We start from the raw sequence: 17,598 nt of genomic DNA on the forward strand, positions 1-17,598 counted from the left end.
CATAACAAGACCCAATGGCCGAAAAGTGAAAAGAGAAATTCATATTACAAATAGGGCGCAAAAATTCAGCAATGAGGATGATTCACCACAGGAACAAGCTACCAAGGAAAGTGGTGGATTCGCCATCTCCTGATGTCATTTAATGAAGACTAGATGCCTTTCTGGAATGTTTTTGCCCCCAAAGTAGCTGTTGTGTCATACAGGAGGCCTGTGAAATGCAGGCGGTCAGATTAGATGCTCTAATGGTCTCTTCCGGCCATAAAGTTGACTAATTTCTGAAAAACAGAGTGTAGCATTGGGAGCAGCGTCTGATGTTTTCCTGTCTAGCCGGCTTGCTGCCTAGAACGAACACTCCTTGAGTGGGGTGATCCACAGGGAGTAGCTCAAACCTCCAAAGGTCCAGGCCAGGGGCAGGACATTGGCACAGCAAGGGAGGGGTGTGACAGTGACATCACAAAGGCCTTTTGCAGGACCTCAGACTATTGGTCCAAGGTGGTGGGGAGGTGGTGACCTCACAGAGAGATGCTGACATCAGCCAGGCAGGACAGGGGTGAGGGGCCAGGGAAACCTCAGAGACCCTTGGGGCTTTGCTTCAGCAAGTCTCCTTCTCCAGGTCTCTCTTTGAGGACTGAGAGAGTATTCGGGTTCATGGACGTGAGCGCCAGGAGGAACCTCTTTTGAGTTTTCTCCTTCCCTTGTAGTGATTTTACTAGAAAACAGCCGTCCCTGTTTAGAAGGTAAGAGCCTCCTCGAAGGAAGGGGTATCATGGGGTTGTCACAGTTCAGATGCCAATGCCCCACCACCCCCACTGTAAGGAAGCTCCTGCCACCTGCTCTGTGTTTGCAGGGCGGGAGAGAGCAGCATCCACGGCAGAGATTTGCTCCTTGCTGCCGGAGCAGAGCAGCAGGCTTAGCTGTCAGAACTTCCTGGAGCTATGAAAGGGGAGGGTCCCATGGCTCTGTAGCAGAATACAGGGCAGGCGAGTTCACGGCAGGCATTATGGGATACTGGAGGAGGCCAGTTATGGTTATATAATGAACGGCAGCATCTACACTGGCACTCTGTCCCTTTAAGTTTGCTGCAAAAAGCTCTAGGCCTCTCATCGAAGTGGTTTTATTTTGTCACCAAAACAGGGCAGTTTTGTCACCAGATGTGGCATTCCAGTGTGTACACCAGCCACGAGCTGCCGACCGAAGGTGGTCAGACACTGTGTTTTAACCAGATGTAAGCACCATGGCTTAGCTGGCTAAAGCACTTGCCTTGTAAGCAGGAGATCCTGGGTTCAGGTCCCTAGGGGAGTGGCTTTTGGGGTACATGGTATGGGCTACTGTCAGAAGACAAGATTCAGAGCTGGATGGGCCTTCGGCCTAGCCCAGTGTGGTTTTTCTTACGGTTTAAATTATGCTCAGAGCCACTGATAATAGAGTTATTGAAAGTTTGGGAGATAAGAGCTGATAGGACAGTGGTCCAGTCCCCTCGCAGCTGACCCCCTCCCTCTGAGACAGGGGCAGGTCTGAGCTCTCGCACCAAATGCTCATTGTGGCTGCCAGAATCTGTGGGCAGCTCATTTAATTTGCATTGAGGGTTGAGTCCTGCTTTGTGCCCAGTGTCTGAGAATGAAAATCCTAAACCGCCCTTTGAAACAACAAAAGCAGCAGGACGTGTTATTGTCCCTGCCCCAAAGCAGACAGACCGATGGAGAAATGCCACTGAGTCCACGGTAATACTCCACTGCCATTTTACCTTTTTTGCTTGCTAAACTCCCTCCCAACCTTGTGGGGTCCCAGACCCCGGTATTGAGCCTGAGCTGAGATGTCTACACTGCAAATTTACCACCCCACGGCCCAAGCCCCAGGAGCCGGAGCTGGCATGGGGCAGCCCTGGATGTTTCATTGCAGTGTGGACATAGCCTAGCATTATGTCTACACTGCCATTAGCACACCCAAGTCACTATTCTCAAACCCTGGGTCAGCTGATTCAGGCTTGTGGGGCTTGTGCGACAGGGTAATAAAATTACAGTGTAGACACTTGGGCTTGAGCCCAGCCTCTGAGACTCCACAAGGGGTGAGGGTCTCCGAGCCTGGGCTCCAGTCTGAGCCCAAATGTCTACACTGCAGTTTTTAGCCTCACAACCTGAGACCCAGGAGCCCAAATCAGATCATCCAGGCCAGCCAGGCCACAGGGATTTTATCTCAGTTATAGCTGCACTCTCAGGGTACGTCTACATTGCAATGCAAGCCCAGGGTTAGCAGAAGTCATGCCAGCAGCCCCAACACATAAATGTAAACTATGAGGAAAAGACCCACCCACAAATAAGCTGGGCAGTGTCCTTCTCCTTAAGGTTCGTAAGTCCAGCAACCAAAAGTCATTTAACATGAGCCATCTCCCCTCTGCACCCCACTCACAGCTCTTGTCCTTAGTCAGTGCAAGCCCAGAGGTGCCTCTGTAGAGTTCATCTGCCATCCTGGGTGGAAAAGGGGGAAAATAAGATGGCACCGTACTCACTATGTTGTCTAGGGACTCACTCACCCCTCCACAGCCACCCTGTCCTAAAGTTGGTCTAACACATAAATTTTACCATGAGGACTCAGGCCCCAGCCCACTTGGCTTTGGAACCAATGTCCCCTGCCTAGCAAGTGCTATTGAATTGAGGGTGAGTCCCTCCATCTGGGTCTGCCAAGCACAGTTCTGCTGCCCTCGGTTCACACAAGAAGGACAACAACCCTTTATTTCTCCTGTCCCAATAACAAGGAGACTGGGAATCCAACACCAGCCAAAAGTGATCATTTTGGCAAGCAACCCAACATATTCCCAACATACTGTAAAATCCACATGAAGACTCATACACGAAACCTTGCAAGAAAATCTTACTGAGGGGGTCTGAAGCACCTGCTGCTGGGGGAAAGGAAGTAGCTGTGGGTTGAGATTGAGGGGCACTGGGAATAGGAGGGGGTTGCGGGTTGGGACAGAGGAGAAGGGTGAAGAGGAGCAGGCTCTGGTTGGGAGTGAGGAGCAGTGAGCATAGGAGGGACTGAGGGTTGGGACTGAGGGGAACTGGGCAAAGAGGGGACATGGGTTTAGGCTGAAGAGTATCCTCATTTGGGGATCCAGCAGAACAGGGGAAGGCAGCAGGTGATTCTAATTCCATAGGGATATTTTGTGTGTGCGTGCAGGGCAGGAACATGCTATATGCCCAGAGGCCTTTATTCCTCCAGCCTGCAAGGACAGAGGGGCTGTCAGGAAGTTGCCCCTTCAATCCCCCACACACAAAGACCCTTCTTAGAAAAGGCAAAATCCTGAAGAGAAAAAACATCAAAGAAGACTCCAGAAAGACAGATTTTTAAGATATAATGAGCAGTTTATTACCTGACCAGGAACTTGAACCCTCAGATTAAAAGTCTGATACTTTACCAACTGAGCTAGTCAGACTCACAAACAAATACAGCAAGTTGGTGCAGAGGAGAAACTAGTCAAGGAAACGAAAGCAGGAAACAAAAGGGGAAACCTGCTGCTCTCTCTGGCCTGGTAAACACTACGAGTTTACGTCACATTAACCCTGCATCCGTCCACACAAAGAAGCCCTTTATATTGATATAAAGGGCTCTTAATACCGGTATCTGTACTCCTTCTTGATGACGAGTAGTGCTGAAATCAGTATTGCCATGTCAGATTAGGGTTAGTGTGCCTGCAATTTGACGGTATTGGTCTCTGGGCGCTATCCCACAGTGCACCATTGTGACTGCTCTGGACAGCAATCTGAACTCGGATGCACTGGCCAGGTAGACAAGAAAAGCCTCGTGAACTTTTGAATTTCATTTCCTGTTTGCCCAGCGTGGAGCGCTGATCAGCACAGGTGACTATGCAGTCCCAGAATCAAAAAAGAGCTCCAGCATGGACTGTTCGGGAGATACTGAAGCTGATCTCTGTATGGGGAGATGAATCTGTTTTATCAGAACTCCGTTCCAAAAGACGAAATACCAAAACATTTGAAAAAATCTCCAAGGCTATGATGGACAGAGGCCACAATAGGGACTCAACGCAGTGCTGAAACTTAAGGAACTGAGACAAGCGTACCAGAAAGTCAAAGAATGAAATGGACGCTCATGGAGGGAGGGGCGACTGAGGATTGTAGCTATCCCATAGTTCCCGCATTCTCCAAAAACCATTTGAATTCGTGGCTGAGTTCCCAAAGCCTGAAGGGTCAAAAACATTGTCGCGTATTGTTCAGAGTATATGTCATTCCCCCGCCTCCTGCCCCCATGAAAGCAAAGGGAAAAAAATCCTCTCTCACCCTTTTTCAGTGTCACTGTATGTCTACTGGATGCTGCTGGCAGATGTGGTGCTGGAGCACTACACAGCAGCATCCCCTTCCCTTCCCTTGCGGACGGCAGACGGTACAGTAGGACAGGTATCCATCATCGTCGTCCCGTGAGTGCTCCTGACTGGCCTCGGTGAGGTCGGCTGGGGTTGCCTGGACAAAGATGGGAATGACTCCCAGGTTCATTCATAGCAGCTGGAGGCTGCGCTCCCCTCTCCCCTTTGATCCCTGCTTGCAGAAGCAATAAAGTCAGTGTTGTTTCAAATTCCTGCATTCTTTATTACTTCATCACACATAAATGGGGGGATAACTGCCATGGTAGCCCAGGAGGGGTAGGCGAGGAGGGAAGCAATGGGTAGGGTTGTTGCAGGGGCACCCACTAGAATGGCATGCAGTGCATCATTTCTGTGGGATCTCTAGGGCTCTGACACGGAGTGCCTGTTTGCCCCTCTGGTTCTTTAGTAGGCTTGCCTGATAATCTAGGCAGAACTGACTCTCCATTAGACAAAACTTAAAGAAGAGAACGACCTGGGGAGTCATTCCTATTTTTGTCCATAAGCCCGTGACCGACCCCATCGAGGCCAGCCAGGAGCACCCATGACAGCAGCAGATGGTGCAGTATAACTGGTAACTGTCATTGTCAACTTGCAAAGCAGCAGACGGTACAGTAGGGCTGGTAACCATCTTTGCTAACTTGCAAAAAGCAAAGGGATGCTGCTGTGTAGCACTGCAGTACCACGTCTGTCAGCACTATAAAGAAGACATACGGTGACAGTGAAAAATTGCTGAACGGGCTCCTTGGTTGCTGTGCTATGGCGTCTGTCCGGGCAATCCAGGGAAAAGGGCGCAAAATGATTGTCTGCTGTTGTTTTCATGGAGGGAGGATTGAGTGATGACATTTACCCAGACTCACTCATGACACTATTTTTGCCCCATCAGGCATTGAGATCTCAACCCAGAATTCCAATGGGCAGGGGAGACTGCGGGAACTATGGGACAGTTACCCACAGTGCAACGCTCTGGAAATTGTATAAAGTCGAGGACACAGGCCCATACTAAGCACATTAATTCGGCGGTGTGCGTCCATGTACCAAGGCTAGCATCAATTTCCCTGGCCAGGCCCTTTGGAGGTTTGAGCTACTCCCTGTGGTCACCCCACTCAAAGAGCGTTCGTTCTAGGCAGTAAGCTGGCTAGACAGTAAAACTTCAGACGCTGCTCCCAATGCTACACTCAGTTTTTCCGAAAACTAGTATCTGTAAAATTAGTCTACATTCCGGCCAGAGGAGACCATTACAGCATCTAATCTGACCCCCTGCATATCACAGGCCTCCTGCATGACACAATAGCTACTTCTGGGGGAAAGGCATCTAGTTTTCATTGAATGACTTCAGGTGATGGAGATTCCACCACTTTCCTTGGTAGCTTGTTCCTGTGGTGAATCATCCTCGCTGTTGACTGTTTGGGGCTTAGTTGTAATATGAATTTGTCTCTTTTCACCTTCCAATCATTGGGTCTTGTCATGTCTTTCTCTGCTCCATTCAAGAGCCCTTTAATACCCAATCATTTCTCTCCATTAAGGCACTTCAACACTTCAGTGAAGTCACCTTTCAATCTTCTTTTGAAAAGCTAAACAGATGGAGCTCTTTCAATAGCTCACTAGAAGGCATTTTTCTCCAGCCCTCAGAACATTTTGGTGGCTTTTTGCTGCCCCAGCTCCAATTTCACAGTATCTTTTTCAAATGAGGACACCAAAACTGGAGACAGTATTCCAATATCAGTCTCACTGATGCCGTGTCACCTCCTGTGATGTTATTGACATAATCTGTAACTTTATAGATCACCATTGTGACCACTCTTCTATATTTGCAGCCAATATGATAGAAAGGTTGTTGTGAAAGGGGTCTATGGAGAGGTTCTGATTGGCTGATTATAATGATGCTATCTCTAGATGTGTATCATTTTTGTAGTTGACTTTATGAATATTGGCTCTATGCTGTCTGTATTCAAACTTGTGCTATGCTTCCGAGGAACACCCCAGCCAGACAAGTTGGTGTCAGTTCTGCCTAGCCTGCTTGATGGCCCATTAAGGACCATCAGCTCTACAATCAACCCATTGAGAGAAGGTAGATATGCCTTGTGGCTCAGCAAGGTATGCAGGGACCTGCCTATGGACAAAACTCAAAGGTTATTCTATGCCACGTGCTGGATAGAGTGTCCTTGGGACAAAGAAAACAAAGACCACATGGCAAGAGACTGTAAAAGGCTGATACCTCGTCTCCATCTTGTCTTCAGTCCTGCTTCATACCTCTGAAGGGACTTTGCTACAAACTGAATCTCTGTAAAAGGGACTGAATGACCCATCCCAGCTGTGGATGGACTCCAGAGACTTGATTTGAACCTGCAGTTTATTCCATCACTGCTACAAGCCTGAACCAAGAATTTTGCCATTACTGTATGTGAAGGGTTAGAATTCATGTGCATATTATATAACAACCTGGTCTATGGATTGTGCCAGCTCTTTTCCAGACCCAAAGTCCAGAGTATAATCAAGGGACCAGAAGCCTAGCAAATAGTGACCAGCTAAAGGAAAGCTGGGTAAACAGAAAGCCTTGCTTGCTAAGATAGGCTTGGTCAGCAAATTGCCAGGTGTTGGAGCTAAGAACTAAAGAATTGTATCTTATTCAGAGTTGCAGATTGAACAAAGAATCCCTGTTCCTATTGTGTAAGTCTCTTCTGTAGGGAGACGTTCTTCCCAGAGATCCAACCTTGAGTTTATGAAAAGTTGGCAGATGTCAATATAAGATATGGCATCCTTCCACCTCCCTTTCCAGGGACCAATGTCTTGCCTTAAGACACACAGAAAACAATCTTTATTGCCATATACTTTCACTGTTTCTTTGCTTTAAACCCTAGGAATGTACCTGGAGGACAATCAAAGGAGTTGCTCCTTTCCTATGGACCTCAAATCAGAATTCAGCATGGATATTTTATACTAATAACATTTTATCAAAGTATTCATGAAATGTTAACTTGCTAACTTGAGACCATGGGTGGAGACATTATGTAACCTGTTAACCTTTGGCTACTGTGCTTATCATGTCTTGCTGCAAAACCTATCCCAGAGTTTGGAACTCCCTACCCCGTCTCTTTCCCCCACCCATGGAAAATCTATATATTCTATTGTAATCAATTAACAGTGTCTCTGAGCCTAATAAGCAAGGTGACACTCTGCCAGTTCTGTGTGTAATAAACTCCTACTCTTGCCCTCTACATGGTGGAGATTTATGTCCTTCACAGACACCTGCTGAACAAAGAGGAGATTCAGCATCCAGCTTGGCTGAATGTGTCTTCTCTCCCCACAGCTTGGTGATCTTCTGAGGAAATGGAGAAGACTGCCTTTGCCTAGCTGCACATTGCTTGCAAAAGAAACAAGTCTTTTTGGTGGCAAGTGTTGAAAGGAGCCATTAGACAAATGTGGAGACAGGACAAATGTCCCCCAACTCAACTGGCATCTGTGGATGCTGAAGTCACAACACAAAGTGCTAAACAGTATATGAGCACAGGCTGGTGTCAGAAGAGTCTCTACCAAAGCCTTTTCCACCAGCAGGGGCCTCTCTGTGCGCAGAACTCCTGGTAGTGTGATGGCTGCAGGCAGTGGAGAACTCTATTTTGGCATCTCTTTGTCAGTGAACATCTACAGAGGCTGTTTAAAGGTCTTTAGATAGTGATCTTTGGGAAGAGCTGGCTGAAGTGTCTTCCTAGTAACCAGAAGATCCTGGCTTGGCCTGCCAGTTCTTGAGGGAAATGGGGAATGTCTGTAGTTTGGAATTTGCAGGTGTTGTCCTGGACCATCAAAGGGAACAGTTGCAAGTACTTTCGCAAGGCAGGCACAATGGCTTGGGTGGCTAAAGCACCTGTCTAGTAAACAGGAGATCCTGTGTTCAACTCCCAGTAGTACCTTGTTCTACGGGTTTTGTCTCCTCTGCTCACATTTTCCTGTGTCTTTCTAGGAAACAGAAGAGACCTCCCTTGGTATCCAAGTCATTGCTTGCTAAGGAAAAGGCTTCTTTGGAGAGAAACATTGGAAAGAATCAAATCACAAGCCTGGAGTTAATGAAAAGGCTGCTGTGACTGGCATTGGCATGGTGGTTGCTTTGACTGCAATTGCTGCAACACAAAAGCCTGCACCACACGTCCTTGTGATTCGCTGGGGATGTCCACACACAGATGTCATGTCATCTTCCTTTTGATTGTCACTGATGAAAAATGGAGCAGCTGGGAGAAAAGTCCCAGAGGCACTTGCCAGGTAAAGTAGAGGTTAGAGATGCAGCACCCAGTGGTGCGTGGCCAAATCTGTCCACTCCTCCCACTTTTTGGTCAATCTTTTGAAGAAGCAGAGAAGACTGCCTCTGCCTTGCAGTGCAAATGCTTCCAAAAGAAACCGGTCATTTTTTCTGACAAGTGTTGGAAGAGGCACCTAAGAAATGTGGAAACAAGGAAAAGGTCATCGTAACTCAACTTGCATCCATGACACTTGAGGCCACAAAGCAGAGCACTGAGCACTGTACGACCACAGCTGGGGACAGAAGGGTCTTTTTCAAAGGCATTTTCCACTAGCAGGGTCTTCTCTGTTCACAGAATTTCTGATCGTTTGATGTCTGCTGGCACTGGAGATCACTATTTTGGCATCTCTCTCTCTGTCTCAGTGAGCACCCGCTGTGGTTGTTGAAAGTCTGTGATGAGATCTATGGGATGCAACTGAACAGTGGGATCCCTGAGCCCTTTGTCCCACCACCTGGGCTCCCTCTCACACATGTGATGCTGAGACAAGCTGTGAATCTCTGGCAGATATTGCACTTACACAGATATCCGTTGGTAGGGATACAGCCAACTGAATTACATGAATGCTTCTGCAGCCACTCATAACACTAATGATAGAAAGTCGCCCCCCCTACAGCTCTGCAGCCTTGCACCTCTGGATCATACCATCTTGCCTTAATCAGAAGCCTGATCAGTGTGAGTTTATAACACAGGGTCCACCCCTCCCTCACTGTGAATAGTACATGAACCAGCCTTGTAATGGAGCTGAGATTTCCCAAGAAATTCAAGCAAAATACACCAGTTTAAGTAGAGCATAAAACAGATTTATTAACTACAGAAAGATGGAGTTTTAAGGATTATAAGTGGTAGGAATAAAAGATCAAAGTAAATTACCATGGAAATTAAAGATAAATTCACAATCTAAACTTTACACCTTATTACACTAGGGCGTAGTTCAGTTACGCACACAGGAAGGCTTAATGCTCGAGCTGCTGCACATGCTGGGCAGGCTTAAGGTCGGGCTCCCCATGGCAGGAGAGAAGAAGACTTGGCCCCTGGAGGGGCAGGCTGGGGCTTCCTGGATCCCATTTGCTCACAGCCAGCGCCCTGCCCCCACTCCCAAGTCATCCATGGCGCCCCCAGGTCGGCCAGAATGGAGCAGCAGTTTTCACTGCACTACGTCCACTTATGGCTTACAGGCAACTCCCAGACTCACCACAGTCCACCATCTCGGCCAGAAAGGAGCCCACTCAGCCTCACCATTGCTGCTTTTCCTTCCCCCCAGAACCCCGCTTTTCCTGGGCTGCAAGTAGCCATCCCGCACCTCCATGGGTTCAGCCCTCAGAAGGGCAGGTGGGGGTTTCCTGGATCCCAGTTGCTCACAGCCAGCCCAGCCTCCACCTCTAAAACCATCAGTCATGCCCCCAGGTTGGCCATAAAGGAGCCGCCATTCTCCACTTGGACTCAGCTTTGCTTGTTTTCCTTTCACCCAGAACCTCCCTTCTTCTCCTGGGCTGCAAGTAGCCACTCCTGGGAAGCCAAGAGGCAGGCACAGGATTCTACCTCCCAGCAGCCAACCACACCTCCCCAGGCTTTGCAGAATGAAGGGTCGTGCTCTACTAACCCCACTTAGCCGCACAGCTTCTTCCCTGCCTTCCTCAGCTCAACTTTCCTCTATTGCCCCATTCCTGCCTCACTTCCTCCTTTGGCCAGTCACGCAAAGGAGCCCAGCAGGAAGTGAGAGCCTCTATAGGCCAACCTCCAACAGCAGAGGTGGCCAAGCCACAAGCCTCCAAATGGTGACTGGCCTAACTACTCTAGGTTCTCCAGCCTGACACCAAGGTGCTTTCTCCACTGCTGTCAGCATCCTCTGTCATACAGGGGTTGGAGTTATCCCAGGGACAGGCCAATAGGAGGAGTGCCCTTTCTGAACAACAAGGGGATCTGGGAAAAGGAAGCCAGCATGTTTCTGCCTCGTTTTGAACCAGGGACCTTTTGCGTGTTAAGCAAATGTGATAACCACTACACTACAGAAACTCCCCCTACTGGGTTGTTGCTCACTCTAACACAGACCGATGGACAAATCTAGAGAATGTGGTGGTAGCCCCTCGATAGGTCAGCTGGCAGGGCAGAGGACTGGAGCCAGCACTCAGGAAGTCGTCCTTACCTCGCCCGTGTGACTCCAGCTTGAGGGAGAGCTTCTATTTCTTCTCCTTGCTGACAAAGAGCAAGAGAAGAATGAAAGGTCAGGTGGGCCAACTCGGTGCAGAAGCCCATGCTGTCTTTTCCTGCTGCATAGCCTGAAATGAGGGACTCGTGGCAGTTAAAGGAACTGCTGCACTCTCAGAAAACATCCCGCCAGTGCATAAAGGAGGATAGAAGAGCCTGTTAGTCTAGCACGCTCCCAACTGAACTGTTTCAGCAGCTGCTAGGTTTCTTTTTGGCCTTTTACTTTTCTGTCTGGGATGTTGTTGTCAGCTGTGGCACAGAAAAAGGACGTCATTGCGAGCTGCCCATGAAGATAAGATTAACTTTTGCCTTCCTTGCTCGGCTTTACTTGCTTCCTCACCCTATTCCTGCCTTAGTTCCTGTGTTACCTGAAGGCAACGGGGGCCCAGCAGTACGAAGAGGAAGTTAGACAGCTAGACCCTGGTGGCAAAAGTTCTACCACCACTTGCCACCCCACTCTCTTCTCCCAGCTTCACGTATTGACTGCCAGGGACTTGGTGCCCAGCAGCGCAACGGAAGGCAGTGGACAGAGCCACCCTCGCCTTGAAGCTCTGGCTCATTAAACCGTATCTTCAGTCGCTGATGGCCAATGAGAGACCAACAGCGCTTGCTATTTTAGCACTTGAAAATGCCATTGATCAGTCACTGGATCTCTTTAATGCTGTTACATAACAAATGAAAATAGAATCTCAGTGTGACATTCTGTACCTTTGGGGGAGTGTGCTGTAACCCCCATATTCCTCATTTTCATATAATCGTGATCTTATATACAGAGCATGCCTTGTAATGTATCGGAGAAAGAATATGATCTGCTGAAAGTCATTTCTCTACCCATAGATGTTTACCATTCATGCATATGAAGTTATGAGAATTGTGAAGTGTGGTTATCACTATGCTGTAAGGTGGGGGAGTCAGCCAAATATTAGCTCCCCAGTGACAACAGCAAGGAAAGTAACCAACACCCGGACAGGGTGTCAAACAACCCATCAACAGCCATTGTTCAGCAAGAGAGCTACAGTGCAATCACTTACCTGCAAGAGGACACCCCAGGGGAATTGCTCAGACTTGCTTGGAGAGACGCAGTGATGCTCACCTGACTCTGAAGGGGGAGCAAAGCCAAGAGGGAAGAAAGGACATGATAAAAGCAGAGACATTTGCCATGCTTTGTCTCTCTCGTCCACCTACATCTACAGACACCCCCACACCAAGCAACTGAAGCGCTGATGAAAGGGGAGAGCCTGGCTAAAAAGCCACCAGCCGGCCTGTGGTGAGAAGTATCTAAGTTTGTAAGGGCATTGAAAGGCTTAAGATCAGCTTAGAGTGCATTTTGCTTTTATTTCACAAAAACAACGAGGACTCCGGTGACACCTTAAGAACAAACAGATTTATTTGGACACAAGCATTCGTGGGTAAAAAGCCCTCTTCTTCAGATGCATGGAGTGAAAATTGCAGATAGAGGCATAAATATATATTGGAACATGATGTAAAGGGAGTTACCATACAAGGGGAGAACCAGTGTTGAAGGCTAATTCAGTCAGGGTGGATGTGGCTCTCTCCAAGTAATTGACAGGGAGGTGTCAATACCAAGAGAGGGAAAATTGCTTTTGTAGTGAGCCAGTCACCCCCACTCCCTCTTCAAGCTCAAATTAATGGTGTTAAGTTTGCAGATCAGTTGTAACTCTGCAATTTCTCTTTGAAGTCTGCTTTTGAAGTTTTTTGAATGGCTTCTTTTAAATGGCTACTTTGAATGGCTACGTTTAATTGTGTTATTGAATATGAACATGTAAACGCTTTATGGAAGTCCCATGTGGTCTAGTGGTTAGGATTCTTGGCTTTCACCCAGACAGCCTGGGTTCAATTCCCCACGCAGGAACAATGCAGAGCTTCTCCTTGGAGGGGAGACAAGAAACAAAAAGAATGGGAAGGGATCCTGCCAGCAGCAGAGCTGGATAGAATTGGGAGCAGTACTGGATTTGACATTGTGCCATAGTGCTAGGCCCAAGCTCTGAAGGGACCTGTAACAGTAACTTCCTCCCCGCTGCAGAAAGGGAGCCTCAGAGCAGCTTGGATTCAATAGGGGAGCAAAGACCCTATAGGGCCCTGGGAGCTGTAGTTCCTTGACCAGCTCCCTGCCTTGGAGCAGAGAAGGAACATTTCCCAGCATTCCCGTGGCTGCTATCAACAGGAAAAGGAGGGGGGAAGCTGTGTGACTCCATGTGCTGTGGCGGGGGGGTGGGGTGCCACCTGGGAATAGGGAAGAGGTGTGACCACGGAGTAGAAAGCTTTGGCCCAGGTAGCACCCTCAGAAGTCTTCCCCAGACAGGCTTAGGGATGCTGGTGTGACCTCGCCTGGCAGCCCCCAAAGATGGAACTGGGTGGACTAACTGGACAGGGCCCCTCTCTATCTGAAGCTGGGCAAGGGAGGTATGTGGATCCCACCAGAAGGTAAAATGGTAAGGAAGGAAGGGGAGGCTCTACTGGACCTGGACAGCTTCAGATACAGGATAGGAGGATTTCCACTTCTGAGCCATGAAAATAGAAATTGACTTTTCCTTTCCAGATGTATCTAATATTCATAAAGGGAATCTAGCCCCTGCCTTCCAGATCTGAACACCTCAAAATCAGGAGTGCTCAAGCTCAATTTGGGCAGCTGTTACTTCATTTCTCCCAAATCAAATATGCTGATCCACTGTCATTTACTGTAGAAAAGTAGGAGAAAATTGAGCAACAAACGTTGGGGTCTTCACAGTGCTAACGAGGGCTGGAATTGCTATTTTCAACAGCCATTACACTTTTTTTTTTAGTTTTCTTTGTTTAAAAGGAAGACAGTGATATTGCACTGGCAAATTCCCCATAGAAACAAAGAATGGAACAAAAGAATAATAAAGGCACCTCAACTTTCCTCATTTATGTAGGACAGTCTTATTAGATGGGTCCAGACATCTTCCAATCACAGAAGCTGATAATTGTTCCACTTTACTGCAGTTCTGTAACCATGCAGGAACCTAGAGGAGGAAAGTGCCTAACTCCAGAGTCTGCAGCTGCCTAGGGCCAGTGCTGAGGATTTAGAGTCCCTAGTGCTACCCTTGCAAGGTTCAAGCATGCTCAGCCTTGGCATTGCCTCCGCTCCTGCGGCTAGTAGCTGCAGATGTCTAAGGCTGGCCTCTGGCAGTTGCCCCATGGCTGTAGCTAGAGACACTACAAGTGGCTCTATGACTCCTGGGGCCATTAAGCTAGAGCACCTAAAGACACTGGAGTTAACCTCAAGGAACAGAGGTCACCAGTAGGAAAGGAATGTCGGGGGAGCAGGGAAGGCGGGAGCAGGTCAGGCTTGCAGAGGGAGCTTCCAGCTGGTTGGGAGCATGTCCAAAGTAGAAAGGAAACAAGTATGGGGAGAGGTGGTGGTGACCAGGTAGCAGACTAGCATGTAGATGGGAGCAGAGGGAGAGACTCTGGTGTTTTCAGATTCCCAAGGGCTAAGTCCTCACTTTGGGGAAATGGTGTTTGCAGGTGGCTTGCTCACATGGCAGGATGGGGGCTGAGGGAGGGATCTGTCAGAACTGATCAGGTGTCTGCTGGCTTTAGGACTTTGAGCTGAGACTAGGACCACATGCAGTGACTGGTGACATGGGGGGGTACTGGAGACATGGCTAGAGAAGGTCTGAATGAGGAAAGAGATAAATCTGTGGGGAGTTTCCTTGGTCACTATGAAAGTTCTGCTCACTGTGGACACTGGTAAACCCACATGGGTGTACAGCTCAATAAGAAAACCCGCGGGCTGAGGGAGCTGTGTATGGCGATGCATATAGTCATGGAGAGGTGTGTGATCAAAATGAAAAATGTCTCTGAGGTTCAGTACCGGCTATACGAAGGCACCAATGGCACTGCCCCACCAGGCCCACACTCGGAGCCCACAGTGACTACACTGGGGCCCACAAATATGTTTGGTGCCAGGGCCAACAAAAGGTTAATCCAGCCCTGACTGCCTGAGCACTATTTCAGCCTCACATTTTTGGGTGGAACTCCCACAGTGAGAGCTGCAGAGCAGTCCCCCGCAACACACACGCACACATTCGTCCTGGTGTTGGGAGGGAACAGGACAAAAGAAGAGATGAAGAGAAAGGAGGGAGGGACAGGTTGATGGAGGAAACGGTGAAACACAAAGGACAAACCCTAATGTCCCCATGATTCTAAGGGACAAAATCACAGGTGTGGAATAAAATTCTGCCTCCTTAAGCTCATGTTTTCCATGCCTAGAATTCAACTCTCACCAGATGGATCTGACTGAACAGGTTTCACACCTCCAGGAGGCTCTTACCTTCTAAACAGAGACGGCTGTTTTCTAGTAAAATCACTACAAGGGAAGGAGAAAACTGGAAAGAGGTTTCTCCTGGTGCTCACGTCCGTGAACCCGAATACTCTCTCAGTCCTCAGACAGATACCTGGAGAAGGAGACTTGCTGAAGCAAAGCCACAGGGGTCTCTGAGGTTTCCCTAGCCCCTGGCCCCTGACTGATGTCAGGATCTCTCTGTGAGGTCACCACCTGCTCACCAATAGTCTTTGACCAATAGTGTGAGGTCCTGCAAAAGGCCTTTGTGATGTCACTGCCACACCCCGCCCTTGCTGTGCCAATGTCCTGCCCCTGGACAGGCACTTTGGAGCTTTGAGCTACTCCCTGTGGATCACCTCACTCAAGGAGCTTTTCTATAGAGCATCCTCAGATGTCTAAGCACACGAGTGCCATGGCAATGAACTGACACACATGGCACCAAGATGAGATCATTAGTAGGCTAACCTATAGGAGAAGGACACCCCAGCATTAGTAGGGGAGAAATCCCTACTGAACATGCATTACACCTAGCAGCCCCTGCGTGGGGTCAGGCGGGCGCTGCGGAGGGGGGAGACCTGGGAAAGGAATGGATGGAAAATGTCTGTGCAGCCGGGACATGGCCGGGGGGCGAGGGGAGAAGAGCAGGTGACCCCTGAGGAGAGGGGAGAAAAAGGGAGGGCTGAGATCCCCTCGGAATTACCACTGCCCCCTCCGTGGAGACCCCCCTCCTCTCCTGTCCTGCCCCCTTTCTCCCTAGAGAGCAACAAGCAACATCCAGGCTGACACCCCCTTCCCTCAAACCCCTGAGAAGTTCCCTGTTCCCCTCCCCCCATTGTGCCCCATTTTCTCTCCCCTTTGCCAATGGCCAGTTCAGATCTCAGGTTTGGGGTGTTTCCCCCCATTTTCATCTGCAGTGATTTGTCCTTGTGTAGGTGGGAAATGGTTCCCCAGAGTGATTTCTGAACTGGGTAGAGGCTGGGGGGGGCCTGAGACAGGGACACCTCTGGCCTGGGCTGGGGGGGGCCACTCTCTGCTGGCAACAGGGAGTGGGAAGGGCCAGGAAGGGGAGAGAGAGCAAGTGTCCCCCATAGAGAGGGTCCAGCCCCAGGCTGCTACCAGTAGCACATTCCTTTCCTGGCCGGCGGGGGGCTTTCTCCAGCTGGGACCTGCCCCCTAGGCAGCCCCAGGCTCTGACCGCACCAGCCCCGCCTGGAGCCCCAAGTGAGTGAGAGACCCCGGAGGGGGAGGGGGAGGGAGCACTGGGCCCTGACAGGAAAGTGACTCTCTCCCCTCAGATCTTGGTGTTTTCCTCTCATGTTATCAAATATGCAGTTTATGACACAATTTCTTTGCAAATCTCAAAGATTCAAATAAAATAACCTAAACATTTGCCCCACTTCTCTCTAGTTGTCTGTTTCTAATTGAATATGCCCTGAGATTTTCCTGTCTCTAATTATAAAATAATAAGAAAATCTCAGATTTACATCTTTTCTCAGATTATTGAACACAAAATGTTTGCAAATGTTGCCCATTTCCTCTTTATTCATTTATCAAGTATTCATGTGAAACACTCAGATTTTATCTCCTATCAACAACTGATATAAAATCCCTCTGATTTTCCACTTTTCTCTCTATAATTTGTAAAATGGATCCAAAATCTCTGATTTCCACCCTTTGTCTTTCATTTCTGAACACTTATCTGAAAGCTCAGGTTTTCCCTCTGTGTCATTATCAAATGTCAATTAACAATCCTCTCAAGTTTTGTGCTGTTCCTTATGTTTCTAAATCCCAAAAACTTCTTCCTTCGGGGGAACCTGTTGCCCTGAGTCGCTCTCCATTCTGGATGTTGCAGGGGATTAAATTTCCCAGTGATTGTCTTTCCCCTCTCCTTTGAGGATCATTTGTTCCCTCTTTTAGCTCTGTTAGATATTTGCCAAAGAAAGAGACCAGCCTGATATTTAATACACATCAAAGCCAGAGGCCTCCCCCTGTTTGCGGATCAGTGATTCGCAGCTGGTAGTGGGAGAGTTGGCTGGCCCCTTTTCTTTTCTCCAGCTGGCACAGGATGAGTGGGTCATTCTGAGTGCAGCATGTCTTGAGAAGTATCCCAAACCACAAGACAAATGGTCTCTGTGAAGGGTTGCTTCCCACTGTGCTAAGATGTAGCCACCTCTGGCAGGATCCATGGTGGCTACTATTTGCTATTGACAGGCCACGGAAATTTCTTACCTATTTTGCCCCTCCATGCCAGGCCTGCACAACATACGGCCCACGGGCAATGTGCGGCCCGTGAAGTCTCACTGTGCCTCCCGCAGCCGGGAATCAAAGGGCTCTGGGTTGCCCGTAGCCGCGAGGAATCCAAACCCCTTTAAAGTTCAGCCGCGGCCGGGATTCAAAAG

This window comes from Gopherus flavomarginatus, chromosome 6 (assembly GCF_025201925.1).
Source record: "Gopherus flavomarginatus isolate rGopFla2 chromosome 6, rGopFla2.mat.asm, whole genome shotgun sequence".
NCBI lineage: Eukaryota > Metazoa > Chordata > Testudines > Testudinidae > Gopherus > Gopherus flavomarginatus.